We start from the raw sequence: 18,479 nt of genomic DNA, 5'->3' as shown, positions 1-18,479 counted from the left end.
CTCAGAAATAATAATCCTCTTAGGTGGAATTTTAGCAGAACTTTATGTTGATTTCCCTGCCTTTTCCAAGGGCTTTGAATATAGCAGGTACTTAAAATAATAAATGAATATGAATCATACTGATTGAAATTTATTTATCATAGGGAGTGGCATAAGAGAAGGCTTAAAGTGGGTAGTTAGTATGCCCAAAGGGTTATAAAACTGTGCATACCCTTTGATCCAGCAATACTACTACTACTAAGTCTGTATCCCAAAGAGATATAAAAAAAGGGAAAGGACCTATTTGTACAAAATATTTATAACAGCTTTTTGTAGTGGAAATTGAAGGGATGCCCATCAATTGAGGAATGACTGAGCAAGTTGTGGCATATGATTGTAATGAAATGTTATTGTGCTATAGGAAGTGATAGAGCAGTCTGATTTCGGAAAAAAAACTGGAAAGACTTATGTGAAATGATACAAAGTGAAATGAGCAGAACCAGGGGAACATTGTACACAGTAACGGCAATACTGTAGGATGGTAAACTTTGAATTACTTAGTTATACTCAGCAATACAGTGGTCCAAGATAATCTCAAAGGACTCGTGATGCCTCCAGAGAAAGAACTGATGGAGTTCGAATGCAAATCAAAGCATACTATTTTTCACTTTCTGTATTTTTTTGGTGGCTTTTTATTTCCTTTGGGTCTGTGTCTTCTTTCACAGCATGACTGATAATGGTAATATGTTTTGCATGATTGAAGATGTATGACTTATATCAAATTATTTACTGTTTGGAGGGGGGTAGGAGGGAGAGAGCGAGAATTTGAACTCAAAATTTTTTTAAATGAATGTTAAAAATTGTCTTTACATGTAATTGGAGAAAAAATAAAATTATTTAAAGTGGTGGGTGGAGAAAGGTAGTTAGGCACCTTTTTCAAGTTTGGAGAGAACTTTTCATATGATATTCCATTTGAGCCTCAGCAGTACAGTAAGCTAGGTAATACAGGTATTAGACTCATTTTACAGATGCAGAAACTGAATCTTAGGAAGGTTAAATAACTTGATTTTGATCACAGTTATGAGCTATTATAGGTGGAATATGAACACAATTCTTCCTGACTCCAAATCCATAACTATCCATTTATACCATCTCCTCCCTCTAGGGAGTAATGTAAACATTCTCTGTTGTCATGTTGTCTCCTTGGAAAGCAAGATTGTGAGATGTTTTGCATACAGCATTAATAATGATAGCTGCATGTCCTTTATTTGAGGCCTAATCATACATAAAGTTTCATATTTAGTTTACTGTAAAACTGCCTTATTTTCTTAATTTTCAATCAGGAACCAGAGTTGTGCTTTAGGAATTTATTTTTCCTTAGATATTTTATGGAGATTAATACACATATTTTTATAGTTAAACTGGAGCACTGGATTTGGAGTCAGGATACTTAGGTTCATGTGATTCTGACACTAAATATGTGGCCTTGGATAAATAATTTCTCTTAGGTTATTTTTCTTTATCTTTAAAATTCCTCACAGGGTTGTTGTGAGGATCAAATGAGATAATTGATGCAAAGCACTTTTAAAACTATATGGCATCATGCAGACTTAAATGCATGAGACCTCATTCGTTTGGACCTGGGAAGAATCTCTAAATACTAATAAATTAACGGTTCACATTATATAGGCATACAAAACACTTCCTTAACAAAACCTGGATTAAATAATCTTAGATTTAAAGCTAGAGGAAATCTTAAAGATCATTGAATTCCCCTTGTGTTTTGGATGCTTTTGTTTTTGTTTGGCATTTTTTGTTTTTTCAAACAAGGACCGTGAGGCCCAGCAAGCATGTGACTTACCCAGGATCTCAGAGCAGTAGAGTCAGGATTTGATGCCAGGACCTTTTGAGTGCAAATCCTGCACTAGTATTTTGGCTTTCTACCTTTTCCCTCAAATTTTAACAAATAAGGAAACAGTGTTAAGTAGTTTGCCCAAAGTTACACAGCTACTTAAATGGTAAAGCCAGGACTTGAACTCAGGTATTCTCTTTATAGGGCAGTGAATAGAGCACCAGGCCTGGAGTCAGGAAAACTCATATTCCTGAGTTCAAATTCTACTTCAGACACTTACTAGCTGTATCAACCTGGGCAAGTCACTTAACCCTATTTGCCTTAGTTTCCTCATCTGTAAAATGAACTGGAGAAGGAAATGGCAAACCATCCCAGTATCTTTGCCAGGAAAACACCAAATGGGGTCACAAAGGGTCAGACATCACTGAAAAGACTGAACAACACTCACTCTATGGTTCAGTCTTTTTTCTCTACGTCCAAGTACCCTTTAAAACATCTATAGCAACTATCATTCATAGTTGTTCTCTGATTCAAAAACTAACTTGATATAATTGGATGCATTTTGGTTGATAGCACTCCACTGGGTATATGATCTCATCAGTGGGGTTACTCCCTCTCCTCCTACAAATTACAACTAGTATACAGCTTCATTTGCACAGTTCCTGCCTGAGCCTTTTCATTAATTCCCTATGTAATGTTTTAATTGTCTTAATATTTTGTGGATACCTCCGCAACATTTAATTTGACCATTTACTGTTTGTTGCTTGACTAGCCATACTGAAATCTTAGGGTTTGTTTTTTTTAATATTTTAGTAATATCAAACTAGACTGCATTCCATTCTTTGTTGATAAAATTTCTGTGCAATTAACATAGCATTTTGTTTGTATATTCTAAGCCTCTTAAGTACTTAAAATTCTTTTTATACAATAGCCTACATTATTAATTTGTTTAGCCACTCTTTTTTTCATAATGGAAAGGTAATAGTCCAAGTTCAGAATTGGAATTAATTGAATTAATAAGATTTTCTTTAAAATACAGAAACAGAGTAATGTGAAATAGAAATCAAACTTGCGTTGTTTCAGAGACCCGAGAACATTGTTTTTTGTGTCCTTGATCTCTTATAATTTTTAAAGTAAACTTTTATTAGTGGCTTTTTTTTAATATCACTAGACTTTCTTCCATTATCCTTCCCCCTTTCCCTCCTAGTGAAACATCCTATATGACAAAGAATGTTTTTTAAAGAAAAAAAGTGGTGGGGGGGAGGGACTCGGCAAAACCAACCAGCACATTGAAAAAGTTTGAACCTGTGGACCTCCCCCTCTGCAGAGGATTGGGGTAGGAGTTGGAGAGGCTATCTTCTCATGTATCTCTTTGGGGGCATGTTTGTTCTTTGTAATTTTGCAACATTTACTTGATTTTTGTAGTTCTTTCCATTATATTGTTGTAATCGTTTTGTATATTATTTTCTTGGCTCAGCTTACTTCACTTTGCCGTCAGATCATGCAAGTGTTTTCCATGCTTCTCTATATTCATCATATACATAGTTTCATGCAACACAGTAACATTTCATTACATTTATGTACCACAATTTACAATTCCTTAATCAAATGGATATCTACTTTGTTGCTAGTTCTTTCCTACCATGAAAAGAACTGCTGTAATATAAAATGTTGGTGTATATGGATGCTTCTTATCAGCGACATCACATTTTAAATTGGAAATTTTGTTGTTTGAAACTTCTTTTATAAAGGTAAGCAGTTAGAGAAACATAGACATGTAGATTTTAAAAGCATACTTCACAGTTTACAGAGTGCTTTTTTCCACCACAGTCCCATATGAGCATTATCCCCATATCCACAGCATTTTATAGATGAAGAAACTGAGACTCAGAAGTGAAGTAACTAAGGATCATGGAATTTAGAGAGTTAGACAGGGCCTTAAAAAACATGTAGCCAAACCCTCTAATTTTATAGCTTGGAAAACCAAGGTCTGGAAAATAAAAGTGATTTTCTCAGTGGCACAAAGATAGAAAGTAGAGCCCTGATTGGAACTCTTAAATCCACTGTCCTGGGCATATCGCATTGCCAAGAAAATAATAGCTAGTGAATGCCAGACTCAGGTGCAGAATCTGGGTCTTGAGATTGTAATTATGTAGTACCATCCCTTACCTTGTTTATTTGTCATGTAAATGTACAGTCTGGTTGTAAAAAAGAGCTCCCAACAACAGTTAAACTTTTAAAAGAGTTCTCAGCATCGTTTGCCTATGGAAGCTGTATTTTCCTCAGGAATACTTATGGATATATTTACTCTACAAATCTGTCTTCCTTATGAATGGTTGATTTATAGTGCATGGATTTTTTTTTTTTAAATCTTGCTTTCTAGATAGAACTTGCCTTATAAATATTAGGGTTACAGTTTGTAAATTGTTTTGGCTAGTTTGTTAGTTTAGAATTCCACTGCAAACTAGCTTTAGAGTAACTACCAACTGCAGGGGGAAGGCTGCTAAAACATTATTATTAATTAGTTTTTCTCTGTCAACTTGATTTTATCTTTAATTGCTAAAAATAAAAGGCAGTATGATGGACTGAACGTGAATTCAGAAGCCCTGGATTTGAGTCTCAGGGTGGCTTTCAATAAATCACTTTCCCTTTCTGAACCTTAGTTTTATCTTTTTTTACCTCAGAATCCAACTTCTTGATCAATGTGATGGTGATAATATTTGTAACATCACAAGATTATTAAGAAGAAAGCAACTTGTAAACTATAAAGTGCTACAGAAATGTGAGCATATGTTAGAAATGATAAGCAGATAGATTTCAAAAAAACCTAGAAAAACTTATATGAAATGATGCAAAGTGAAATGAGCAAAATCAGGATGTTGTACACAGTAACAGCAACATTGTGCAGTGATCAACTGTGATAAACTTAGCTCTTCTCAGCAATACAATGATTCAAGACAATTCCAAAAGACACATGATGGAAAATGCTATCCACATGCAGAGGAAGAACTGCGGAGTGTGAATGCAGATGGAAACACACTATTTTCACTTTTTTTCTGCTTGTTTTTTCTTTCACGTAGCTTTCCCCTTTTGTTCTGATTCTTCTTTCACAACATGACTAATGTGGAAGTATGATTACTATGATTGTATATGTGTAACCTATATCATATTGCTTGCTATCTTGGGGAGGAAGGGAAGGAGAAAGATTTGGAACTCAAAATCTTGTAAAAGTGAATGTTGAAAACTAAAAGAAAAAAAAATAGAGTTTGGGAAAAAATGTGAGCACATATTTTTGCTAAAATACATACACACACATTAGAAGAAGCAGAGCAGTTGCTGATCTGCATGGGGAAGGTTCTTTCACTAGGGGTTCCCTACATCTGTAAGACCTGATTTTTTTGGTGTAGGAAACTCCTAGTGAGGAAATTCCCCTTAACTATACAGATGAGCAATTAGTCTGTGGCTCAGTGAGGCAAGAGATGGAGGGAAACAACTAGTAAGCCAGTTAAACTGGAATGAAGAGTGTATAAAGGGGATAAATAGAAGACCAGAAATGTAGATAGGAAGTACGTTCATGGGGAACTTTAAAATTCTAGGCAGATGATTTGTGTTATATCCTAGGGGAAATAGGGAGCCACTGGAGATTTTTGAGTTAAGGGAGTGAAGTGGTCCAATCTTTTTTATTATTTATGTTAATCAGCTATTATTAATGATAGAGGAAAGAGAGAAGGAAAGGTTATAGTAAGAGATTTTGCTGATTCTTAGTCCAGTCGGGTCAATAAACTTCCATTTTAAACAGTGCATAATAACAGGGTTTTCTGGGTTTTTTCTCGATCACTTTGCATTTTTGTCCCATATTAGGTCATTACAGAGCCACATTAATGATCTCTAGTTTATGATTATAGTTTGACTCTTTTTTTAAAGGCAATTGGGGTTAAGTGACTTGCCCAGGGTCACACAGTTAGTGTCAAGTGTTTAGTCTGAGGCCAGATTTGAACTCAGGTCCTCCTGATTTCAGGGCAGGTGCTCTATCCATTGCACCACCTAGCTGCCCCCCATAGTCTGACTTTTTAATGGGAAAAAATAGTGAAGAGATTTTCTTATATTTGATTGATAAAGTCCTGTTTTAAAATTTTAGCTTAAAATACAAGGCTCTTATCGTGTCCAAGGAATCAGTGCCCTAAGGCTTTGTTAGAGAAACCCTATGGTGCTAATTACTTGATAGTAGAAAGAACACTAGATTAGATTCAGAAGATCTGGGTTCAAATCCCACAGTCTGTATGTCCAAGGACAAATCTCTTCCCCCTGTGAACTCCCCCTCCCCAACGAAACTATAACAGTTTTCTTAACTCTAAAGAGGAATAATAGTTACTGCATTGCCTGCCTTGGAGAGCCTTTGTGAATCTTGAAATCTAGCTGTTACTAGCAAGAAGAACAGATTATATTATGGTCTGATGCAGTTCTCTACTTAATGGAATCTGTGATGAATTTTTTTGTGAAGGATGGCATCTTTTTGTGTTTAGACGTCGAGAGCGTGAATTAAAAAAGTCGTATAGTGTTAGAGATAATTCCTATTTCATAGCATTTTAATGTTTACTAAGAGCAATGCTTATGATCCTATGAATTATGCAATACAAATAATATGATTCCCATTTTACAGATGAATTAAGTGAAAGAATATGAAAAAAGGAAGTGTCCATAATCAGTTACCTGGTATAGGAGAGTTGAGAAAGGAGCCTGCATCTTCTGCCTCTTATCTAATATACAAACATTCCTTAAAAGTAGATAATAAAAAACTGGTCACACAGTTAGTGACTAGCCTTCACACCTAAATGAGTAACTTAAGATGATGTACCTACAATTACTGTACATTATTGAAGTTTAGCATCAATCATAGCTTCTTGTCTAACCAGGTGCCATGATGTCTAGAAGAGAGAGAAATGGAAAATATAAATTATTGGAGTATTTTAAAGTGGCATAACTTGGGAGACAGTCCTTGTGTCCTTGATGGAGAGCTGTTGTTGGAACCAGGAAGAGTAGGGTTCAGTACTTACCTCTCTGATACTGGCACATTCCTTCACCCCTCAAGTGCTCTAGGCAAATTTAAGACTATAAGTTGTGAAGGTGCTGACCTGGCTAGAAGGAGTTTTCTCATCTGAGAGTTCCCTATATCAGTGAAATCACAGGTCCAGTTCCTGTCGCTGTAGTTGGGGAATAACTTTTTTTTTTTTTAAGTCATTTGCAATAGGTAACTTAAAGAAGGATATAGTAACCCTATTGTGTTCCCTTAGAACCTCTTCAGGCACATTTCCTATTGTGAAATGAGGAGTTTTAGACTAAGTGACTTTTGTGGAGTCAGAAAATGAAGTATCATGTGAGAAGAACAACAAAAAAGCCAGTGTCCCCATCATAAGAGGAATAAAATGTAAGAAGACTGGCAAGGTATAGTAGGAAGGGGTCAGGGTATAAAGGGTTTTAAATGTCAAACAAAATTTTATATTTGATCCTGGATAGCCAGACACTGTGCCAAGTGCTTTTTACAGAAATCTCATTTGATCCTGACAACAACCTTGAGAAGTAGGTGCTATTATTATCATAATTTTACAATTGAGGAAAGTATAAAATGGAAGTAATAGAGATCCATTAAAATTTGAGTAGGAAAGTGATAAGTTGGTCAGACCTATGCTTTAGGAAGATCACTGACAGCTGATTGAAGGATGAACTGGAATGAGGAGGGATTTGTTGCAGTGAGATGAACCAGAAGGCTATTGTAGTGGTCTAGGCATGAGGTGACAAGGGCCACATCATTGTGGTGGCTGTGTGAGTGGAGAAAAGGAGACTTCTAGGAATGATGTTGTAAAGGTAGACTTGACAGCAGATTGGATATGTGAGGGGAGTACAAACAAGGGATCAAGAATGACATTGAGGTTGTAAGCCTGGGCTACCAGGAGAATGGTGCTGGCCTGGATAGTAATAGTGAAATTGGGAAGAAAAATAAATTCTCTTTTGACTGTGTTGAAATATTTACTAGACATCCATTTTGAAATGTTCAGTTAAGCAGCTAGCCATGTGAGATTGGAGATTAGGGTAGAGGTTAGGGCTGGATAAATAGATCTGAGAATTATCTGCATTGAATCCGTGGAAGTTGATTACTATTGAGGTGTAGTATAGAGGGACAGGCTCAAATTAGCCAATAAACATTTATTAAGCAGCTACTATGTACCAGACACTGTGCTAAGCACCAGTAGGAAGGGAGTACAAAAAGAGGGAAAAGACAGCCCCTGACCTCCAGGAACTCACAATCTAATAGGGGAAACAATAGGCAAACAAATATGTACAAATAAACTATATACACTGGAAAAACAGGAAATAATTGAAAGTGGGAAGGCATTAGAATTGAGGAATTGGGAAAAGCTTACTGTAGAAGATGAGGTTTTAATTGGTCCTTGAAAGATGCCAGAACAACTAGTAGGCTGAAATGAGGGGAGAATATTCCAGGCTTGGGGAACAGCCAGAAAAAATACCTGGAACCAAGAGAGAGAATGTCTTGTTTGTGGATCAGCAAGAAGGCCGGTGTCATTGGATCAAAGAGTGCATGCTGATGATGAATAAGGTATAAGAAGACTGGAAAGGTGGGGTGGAGGTGGGGGGAGGTTGAACCTACACTTTAGGAAAATCACTTTGGTAACTGAATGGAGGATGGATTGGAATAAGGAGAGACTTGAGGCAGGAAGACACCCCCCCCCCCAAAGGCTACTTTAAAGGTTCAAGCATGAGGTGATGAGGGCCTGTACCAGGTGTTGCAGTATCCGAGGAGAGAAGGGAGCATATTTGAGAGATTTCAAACGTGAATTCAACAGGTCTTGGCAACAGATTGGATATGGGGTGGGGGAAGGGAAAGTAGTGTTGAATCAAGGATGAAACCTGAGTTTCGAGGTGGTACCCTTGACACTATTAGGAAAGTGGAAGGAGACAGATGGTGTTTAGGGGGAAAGATAATGAGTTCACTTTTGGACATGTTAAGTTTAAGATGTTTACTGAACATCCAGTTTAAGACATCTGAAAAGTGGTTGGAAATGCAAGATTTAGAGGTCAGCAGAGAGATTAGGGTAGGGTAGGTAGATTTGAAAGTCATCCACATAGAGAGGAGATCACAAAGTGACTTAGTATAGAAGGAGAAGGAAAGAAGGCCTAGGACAGAGCTCTGTTGGACACCTCCAGTTAGATGGTGTGACTTATATGAAGATCAAGCAAAAGAGATAGAGGAGTGGTCTGATTGGTACTTGAGATACCTACAAGTAGTAGACATGACCTGGAAGAAGATTTCAGCAAAGGATATTGAGTAGTCACACAGGAGAGAACCAGGTAGGAGAACCAAGAGAAAACTGTGTCCCAAAAACCTGAAAACTCCCATTATTCCTGTCCCCTTCTTACCTTGGAAGATCCCTCTATCTGTGTCACCCTTTTCTCTAATTGGTCAGTTTTTCCCAGAACCTCCATTTTAAGGAAGAGTGCCCTCGCTAATCATGTTCATTCTTCTTCAGGCTCCACTCCTGACTCCAGACTTCCTTCTCCACCATGCCTCTTTACAGGTACCTTTCCAATCTCCTTCTACCCCCTATCCTCCAGGTTCATAACTAACTACTAGATGATCCCTAAGGTCCTTCTGGCTCTGACATCTTGTGATCTTTTCCTTTTTAATTTGTGTAGGCTGGCATATATTCATAAGTAGGATCCCCAATTTAAAGTTAATTATACCTATTCAGAATGGCCTCCTATTTGAGCCTCTACTTTGGGTCTTTTCCCACTCAATTGCATTTTCCACCCAGCTGCCAGAGTGATTTACCTTAATCATAGATCTAGCCATGTCACCCCATTACTCAGTAAACTCCAATGGCTATTGCCGTTGGGATCAAATATAAACTCCTTTCTTTGGTTATTAAAACTCTTCCCAGCATGGCCTCAATCTGTATTGCCAATTTATTATATGTAATACCCTTCATGTACTTTATGGTTCAGCTATACTGGCTTTCTTGTTCTTCTTCACATGGCACTCCATATATAGTCTCAGTGCCTTTATACAGGCCATCCTCCATTCCTGGAAGGTACTCCCTTCTCACCTATGCCTCATAGACTCTCTTATTTCCTGCAGGACTCATTTTGGGCACCATTTCCTACATTTTGCCTTTCCTGATTTTCACCAACTGCTATTGCCCTCTCTCCTTAAATTACTTTGTATTCTGTATATACTTAAATGTGTACATGTCTTCCCTGGTAGAGTATAAACTCCATGAGAGCTGGGACTATTTCATTTTTTTGTCTTCATGTCGCCCAGTGTAATGCCTGACATATATTAGATGCTTTGAAAATACTTGTTGGTTGATTCATCTAGGTCAGCCTTCTCATTTTATAGATAAGGAAACTGAGGCCCACAGAGGGGAGGGAGCTTGGCCAAGATCAGACAGGTAGTAAATGGTGGAGTTAAGATTCCAACACTGATCCTCTGGTTAAAAATCTGATACTCTTTTCACAACACCATTATAAATCTTTTTGTAATAGTATTTACGTTTAAGATAATTTTGCTGTATTAAAATAATAATCACTTTATGGTTACAAGGCAATTTGCATACATTATCTAATTACATCTTGATAATAACCCTTCAAGATTGGATTTTACTAATGAGAAATCTGAGGGCAGAGAAGCGACTTGAATATGGTCACAACTGTTATGTTGTAGTGTCAAAATTAAATCTCCTTTCTACTGACATAGTCTAGTAGTCTTATTATAACATGTTAAAGCAGTGCTGGATTTAGAGTCAGAGGACATGGATTGATTGTCCCATTTCTGTACTTACTCTCCCTACATGGGGCAAGTCACTTAACCTCTCTGAACCAACTTCAGTTTCCTTGTGTATAAAATCAGGGTATTGGTCTACATGGGGTCTGAGTCCTTTGGAGCTCTAAGTCCTATGATCCTGTTTGTCCCTAGTTTCTGTGCTCCTCTATGTTTTTTCCCACCCCTTACTTTGTTTCCTAGCTTTCTTTCCTGTGTTTAGTTCTCCTGGGCACCATTTTATTCCCACAGATTCTTCTAAAGAGGCAGAGCATTGTGGGGCTACATTGCTACAGCTCAAGAATCCCTGGTGTAATTCTCACTGCCTGATGAAGGGTAACCATTTGGAATTGGTCTGAATGGTGATGTATGTTTGACAGTGTGCAAATGTGGTCGATTATTAAATAATTAACTAGACCTTTTCTAATAGAGAATTAAGTCCACTAGTTCATAATTTATAGATCCAATCTGACAGAGTCAGAAGCTGCAGGGGTCATTTTAGCCAAACACTTGAGAATCTGGAGAGTTTTCTTAGTAATTAGCTTTGCTCTGCTTTTGGTGGAGCAAACCACACTCTCAGGGCAGAAAGGAGCAAGAAAGAACCCAGAGCCTGTTACTGCAGTGTTAACTATTGTCTGACTGGAAATGTACTTTTGTCTGTGAAGTAATAAACAATTGAACAGTCTAAAGTTAGGTTATGGAGGTTTTCTTAGTCTGACAACTGAGTGGTTGTCATTAGTTTCTTTAGCTGAGATCCTGCTTTATAATATTATGATCCCCCATTTTGACAGCTGGGTGTCAAAATTACTAATAACTCCTATTTCTAAATTAGAATCACTTTAAGATTTATAGAATGCTTTCACCACACCAACCCATTAATGCAGATTGTATTTTTACTTTGCAGATGAGTTTTTGAGAGGTTGAGTGGTTTGCCCAGTCATAGATCTAGGATTCAAACCCAGGCCTACTGACACCAAATCCAGGGCTTTTCCCATTATGCTATGTTGTCTTATCAGAAGTGGGTTAACTGTAATGCCTAAAGTTGTTGTGTTCTAAGGGAAACAAAGCATGATGGACCTGTCCTTTGTGGGATCTTAGAGGCCATCTAGTCCAACCAACCAACCCCCCCCCCCCCAAAAAAAAAGAACTGAGGCCCAGAAAGAAATGACTAAGCAGAGCCAGATTATGAACCTTTGGTTCCACTTTTATTATTCCCTTAGAACATGCTGCCTTGTCGTCCTCAAGTGAGAGGACTCTGAAGTTTGCTAAGAGTTTATATGTGTAACTTCTCAAGACCCCTATAAGATAGGTGCTACAAGTTGTATTATGCCTATTTTATAATTGAGAAAGAGGGAAGTAGAAGTGACTTGCCTGTGCTCACCTAACTAAAAACTAACGAAAGGGAAGAAAATTGTCTTTGGATCATGAAGCATTTTTTTTCTGTGTGGAAAGAAGAAACACCCATTGCAATGACATTATTCACCTTTACTGTGATGTTTTGTGGTTTATAAAACTTTTCCTATAACAACCCTTAGGGTTAGTTGTAGTATCCTCATTACAGATGAAGGAATCTGGTCCAAAGAGAAAAAGAGATTTTTGTTTTGAGGGTCACAGACAATAAATGGCAGAATCAGGATCTAGGATTTTCTGACTTGTGACAGCATGAAAGGAACACTAAACTTTAAAAAAACCTGGATTTGGGCTCCAGTTCTCTCATTTGTTAGATGTGTAACATTAAGTGACACACAACCAGAGAAGTAACCTGCTGTAGTACATATACAGAGTGCTGAATTTGGAATCTGAAAACCACAATTCAGATACTACCGTAGGTGATCCATGGGCAAATCACTTAACTTCTCAAAGCCTCAATTTTCTCATCTGCAAAAAGGAGGTCATAATATTTGATCTGCCTACCTCTCATAGTTGTTATGAGAAAAGAATTTTTGATACCTTGAATGATGCCTGGCAGATACTAGACACTTAATGCATGCTTATTGGTAGATTACTTCTCTGAGTTTTGTTTCTTCAGTATGTAGATTGTGGGGGTTGGATTAGATTATTTCTAAGGTCCCTCCCAGGTCATAGTCTAACATTAATACCTAAGTATATTGTAGCTAACAAAGAAAGCAGCTGATCTTCTTACATTTTGTTTATACTTTCTTTATCTAATTACTATCTAATTACTTGTAGGGACAGAACAGGAAATTAGACCTGGTGTTTTTGTATCTCAAGATAATACTGATCTTTTCAGGCTTAGAAATTAGTTACGGTATCCTGCCAGCTATCACTGGATAAGACAGAAGTAGCAGGAATTATTTCAAATCATCATTTTAACCTCCTAGTTACTGACAACTTAGAAGTAATAAGATATTATTTATCTATTAAAGAGTACTTTCCTTCAGAATACTTACTGGGTAAGGTATGTGGGATGGGTTTCCAAAATATAATTTGAATAGACTAGGGCCCCTATATTCTAAAAATGAACTGGCTTTGTGCCTAGTCATGGTAATAGCTTCAAAAATACATTATGTCATATAGTTACAAAGTATTTTGACTACATTCTGTGATCCTCACAACAATTCTATGTCAGATATTCTTCCTCAGCAGCTACAGACTTCTAGAAATGAAATTACTTATCCAAGGTCAAACTGCTACTAGAGTGACATTCAGGAGAGCCAAATTCAAATCTTCTGACTCCAATTCCATTCCTTTCTGTTATGCCACCATTGTATTAAGAATATTTCTAAATCACCCACAAATAATTGTCTTGTTAACTCTAAGTGTATGATGGTTGTCTGTGCCAGTGTCTTCAAAGTAAGGATAGGCACTAACTGAGGGACTATGGCCTGACACCAAGAGATGTGTCATCAACTAGATGGTTGTTAGATATACTCTCCCTTTGATAGCCCATTGTGGGGCTTCTTTCCAGTTAGAGTTATCTTTACCCTTTCCACCCAACATTCCCCTAATGCATCCTGTTCTTCTGCTATGCAAATTCCCAGCCTTTCCTTCTTGGGTAATGTGAGGAGAGAAGAAAAATTGGCTCCTACAGGCAATTATAAGCTAACCACTACCTGAGGACCTCCTGCTGTGCAGATGTACAGTACCTTCACATGCATACCACTGATTACTCACCCATGTCTCCCAAGGTCACCTCTTGGAATCAGGAGTAATGGCCAGATAAGAGCCCTTATTCCCCCACTTTTCATTTACAGTGGCTTAGCCAGTTGAACAGAATAAGCAGGCATGGATGGGTTACCAAGGATTATAGATCTCATTACATTAACTTTCACCCTAAACTCACTTCTCTCAAAAATTTCTCTAGGATACTAGGATACTACCATTGGATACCTCGGATACCACCATCCTTCCATTCTTCTAGATTTGAAACATTGCTATCATCTTAAACTACTCACTCTCCTTCACTCCACACATCTAATCAGGTACATGATCTTGCCATTTCTACCTCCACATCTCTCAAATCTGGCCCCTTCTTTTTACTCACAGTCTCTACCCTAGTTGAAACCCTCATCACTTGTCACTTGGACTATATATTACATTAGACTTCTTCATTGATCTCCCTGCCTCTCTCTAATCTGTCCTCCACAAGACTGCCAGAAATAATTTATAAATAAGTAGATATACACATGGTGGATTGGGTGTCTGCTCACATTTTTTAGTCATGGTAGATAATTTTAAAAAAAAATTGAAGACCACTGTTCTATAAGAACAGAACTTAAGTTTCCCCTTCTTGTTTAAAAAAATTAGGAGACCAGCCTACATAAAAAATGATTACAAATATAGAGACGCCCTCTCTCATCAAAGGAGAGAGTAACTCATAACAACCAGAAGCATAAACTCAAAGGGAAAAAAATGGAATTTCCATAAGTACTATATTAATACCTAGGGGAAAAAAATCAGACAAGAGGTGGGTTTTTTATTTGTTTTTAATGAAGTGAAAGCTCTGGAGGAAAATTGGAAGGAGAATAAATAACCTAGAAGAGAATTTGGCAAACCTCACCAGGTAACAAGCTCTCTAAGAAGTAGAGTAGACCAAACTGAAATGAGTAATTCTATGAAACAGCAATAAATATTAGGAGAAAATCAAGATTGAAACATAGAAAAAAAATTTGAAGTCTGATATTAAAACTGACCTAGAAAAACAATTGACCTTGGAAAGCAGGTCAAGGAGACGTAATTTAAGAGTCATTGGACTCCTAGAAAAACATGATTTAAAAAAACAAATCCTAGGACTATAGGAAATCATAAATTAAAACTATCCAGATCTATTAGAACCAGAGGACAAAGTGAGGATAGAAAGAATCCACCAATTATCTCCTAAAAGGAATTCTAAAAGGAAAAGTCCCAGGAACATTATAGCCAAAATCTAGAGCTGCCACATCAAAAGTAATACATGCATCCAGAAAGAAGTTCCATACACCAAGGAACCAGTCAGGATCACACAAAACTTGGCAGCTTCTACTTAAATGAAAGCTATTAAAATACAGCATTCTAGAAGGCCAAAAAGAGAAAAAGGCTTATAATCAAGAATAACTTAACGAGCAAAGCTAAGTATAATGGGGGGGGGGGGGCAGTGACGGAATGGAATAGAGGACTTTTCAGGTGTTGGCCCTGAATAGGGACTTAGAAATACAAATGTGAGTGGAGAAACTAGAAAGGTGAATTTATTTGAGCATTTGGAAGGAGCCATATGAAGTACTAATATTCTAGTTGGGGAGAAGAGACAAATGTCAAAACCTTAATGTCTTCAAAGGGTATTAGGTAGTTAAATATGAAAAACAGTACCTGGGGAATGGATTGGTTTTGTTCCAAGGGTGTGAAGGGGAGAAAAGAGTGAAAGGGTCAAAGGAATACATTAGTATAGAAATAGGGAAGGGGTAAGACTTTGTATTTCTCAAAATTTAGAGTGCGTAAGGAAAAATTGGGAGGGGATTAGAGGACGATTAAACATATACAGACAGTTTGGTGGAAGTAGGTATTGGGGAGAATAGGACTTAAAAGTGGAAAGATAATGCCATGAAGGGCATAGTGGAAAGTAAAACAAACTTTTAGAAATAATTTGTGGAATTTATTGTATACTTTTTTAAAGAAAACAGTTATGAAATGATTCACAGGTTCACATATAATCTTTGTTCTGCTGTGTATATGGAGATGCTCTTTTTTGATGTTTTTAGTTCAGAATTTTAAAAAAGTTTTGTAAATGCTTTTCTTTTTACAACGATGTCACATCTCAATGACTTTCTGTATAAAAACCTCCCTTGTAACAAAAGTTAGAATACACTGACCTAGTCTTGACCACATCAAGACCTCACCTAAAATTCCACTGTACTTCTCTCCAGAGAAAGATTCCTCAGTTTTCACCCTGAAAATCATTAAGTCATTGTTCTTGCATTTGTTAGCTGTTTAGTGCTAGAAGAGATTGAATGAAAAAGCAAGAAAAGAGTATAAATAAAACATTTTAAAACTATGTAATAGAAGACAAAAAAGAATTCAGAAGAGAACAAGGCAATTTTGCTATTGCTTTGTTGAATTTAATATTTACTTTTAAAAAATTATGTAATAGGAGTTCATAATTTCATGTGTTCATAAGTTCATTATTTTCTTTTTCTGTTGACTAAGTTCATGAGAAAAGAAAAAGAAATGGACAGTGTTCTCAATTGGCAGCCAGGAGACCTGGCTCCTATTTCTTTTCTATCCCCTTTTCCCTATTCCTTTCCCCCATTTCTTCCTTTTGAGATTATAATATCCTGTCTTTAGGACTTCACAAGATTGTTGTGATGATCAATGAAACAGTGATGTGGAAACACTATATAAATGCATTGTATTATTGTTATTAATTGGAATATTGTATTGATAACTGTCCTAGGTCAAGCTCCAGTGTTCATACTGAGTAGCCAAGGTTTTGGGGAATAGATGCTCATTTCTGTTTTGTGTCCTGTACATTTCTATATGTCCTATAAGTTTCTCAATTAGGAAATAGCTTGATAGTTATTTTTCTTGTTTTGAAGTTTTTTAAAGCCTTTTTGTCAATAGGTCAAGGTCTATGAGATTAAAGCCACCAAATTTAGTGTCATAAATGGCAGGTAGGAACCAGGGAAAACATATTTTAAGCAAAATAGACCTGTGTGCTGGACTACAAAGATCATAGGTTGTGTTTTGGTCAATACCCAGTGACTGTATAGGGACCATAGAGGGAGATGGGATTCCTCCAGATGAGTTAGTTTATAAGTGAATGTGCAAGGTTTTGAGGCTTTAGTGGTTCACACTGAGGGAAGGGAGGAGGTGGGTCCCCAAAGATTTGTTAGTTTTTTTTCCTGCCTTTTGGAATGGCAGTGCTAGTTAGTATAGCAGTATCTTCAACATCTGCGGTGTAAATAGGATAGTTTGTGTTTGTTTCACTTAAGCCAGTGAAAAGCCAAGCAGTGGTTTATGCTTACTGGCTCATCAGACTATTTGGTAGCTGGTATATTGTAAAGACAGAGCCCCTTTTGAAAGGAAAGTACTTATGAATACAGAGATATTTTGTTCTTTGAGTCTGAGTTCAGCTGCTTAATGGCTTGTGACCTTGGGCACATCACTTAACCATCCTTGTAGTCCTATATCTGTGATCTGTCCTTTGACCACATAAGTGATTCGAATATATTTTTATTTTATATTTTATTATGAGTATAACAATTCAGTATAAAAAAGAACAAGATTGTGTATGAAACTAAGTATAATTTTTTGAAAGGAAAGAAGTTTCAGGAAATGGCTGGAGTAGACATAACACACAGCCCAACTTTCCTTTTGTAGAACTGATTTCTAATCTATCTGGTCACAGTTGTACTAAAAACTTAAGATTTCATTGAACTTAGGTCCAAATCCTGTCTTTGTCATTTACTACTAGGCAAGTTGCTTGGCTCTTGGGCCTTCAGTTTCCTCATCTTTAAAAGGACTAGATGCCTTGCAAGGTTCTGTCCAGCTCTGAATATGATTCTATGAGAAATAGATTATAGAACTATTTGTCCTAGGCAATATTATTCACTTAAAGATTTATTGACAACCTACTGTGTGTGTAACATTGTGCTTACTTCTTTGGAGAATACCAATATGTCTGACATTGTTTCTTTCCCTTTGAGGATTAGTAATCTAGTTAGGGAGATAAGGTATATACACATGTTAAAGTAAAGACTACAGTGGTATATAAGTATTGAGTAGTTATATATGTAATATTACTTTCTCTACCTTAGAACACTAGTTGAGTCCACACACTGAATGAAACAAAACAAAATTTAATTTCAATTTTGAAATTCTATTTTTATTTTTAAGTGCTAGTTGGTAAAATGGAATGAGTCAATTGCTTGGATTACAATAATGGCATTGGTGATTGTTGATGTTATCATTACTGTATGAAGTTCCCAAACAATAGTATTAAACTAATATCTCACTCTGTGTAGGAACAGAGTTTTTTTAGTTACAGCTAAAGGGAGTGATTTAGCTCAATTTTTGGCAAGTATTAAGAAAGTGCTGTAATCTCAATAATCAGTGTACCTTTATTTAGTACATTGATCCTCTGGTACCTCTATAGTACCTTTAACTTTGAGCATCTACCCTGGAAAGGCATCTACTGAGGTGAAAATTCCAGGCCTTAACAGATAACTTGTGTATAAAATTTTGGGTCTTACTAGTAGGTGCATCTGATCCTTCCATGTTGGTCTTCCTACTGTGCATGTCTCTGCAGTGCTCAAAAAGTTTCAATGTCTTCATTGTTTATTGGATAGATAAGTTATTTAGTGTGATTTTTGAAAAGTCCTC

The 18,479-nt window shown here is 36.8% G+C and overlaps 1 protein-coding gene across 3 annotated transcripts in view; it reads left to right on the top strand.

Moving 5' to 3' along the window:
- LOC114047057 (casein kinase II subunit alpha) overlaps window positions 1-18,479 on the top strand; it is a 52,953-nt gene that overhangs the window by 12,126 nt on the left and 22,348 nt on the right. The window contains exon 2 of one of the 3 annotated variants that reach the window (XM_027867746.1): window positions 9,376-9,423. The exons of 1 other annotated variant lie outside the window; for it this stretch is intronic. The gene's annotated coding sequence lies outside the window, so the exon portion shown is untranslated. Of the gene's footprint in view, window positions 1-9,375; window positions 9,424-13,989; window positions 14,108-18,479 lie in introns of those variants that run through there. One more of the 3 variants, XM_027867745.1, reaches the window with a different exon arrangement.

This window comes from Vombatus ursinus, unplaced genomic scaffold (assembly GCF_900497805.2).
Source record: "Vombatus ursinus unplaced genomic scaffold, bare-nosed wombat genome assembly UNPS02014786.1, whole genome shotgun sequence".
Classification (NCBI taxonomy): Eukaryota; Metazoa; Chordata; class Mammalia; order Diprotodontia; family Vombatidae; genus Vombatus; species Vombatus ursinus.
The sequence above is the reverse complement of the archived record's forward strand: the minus strand, read 5'-3'. Positions and strand labels throughout refer to the sequence as shown.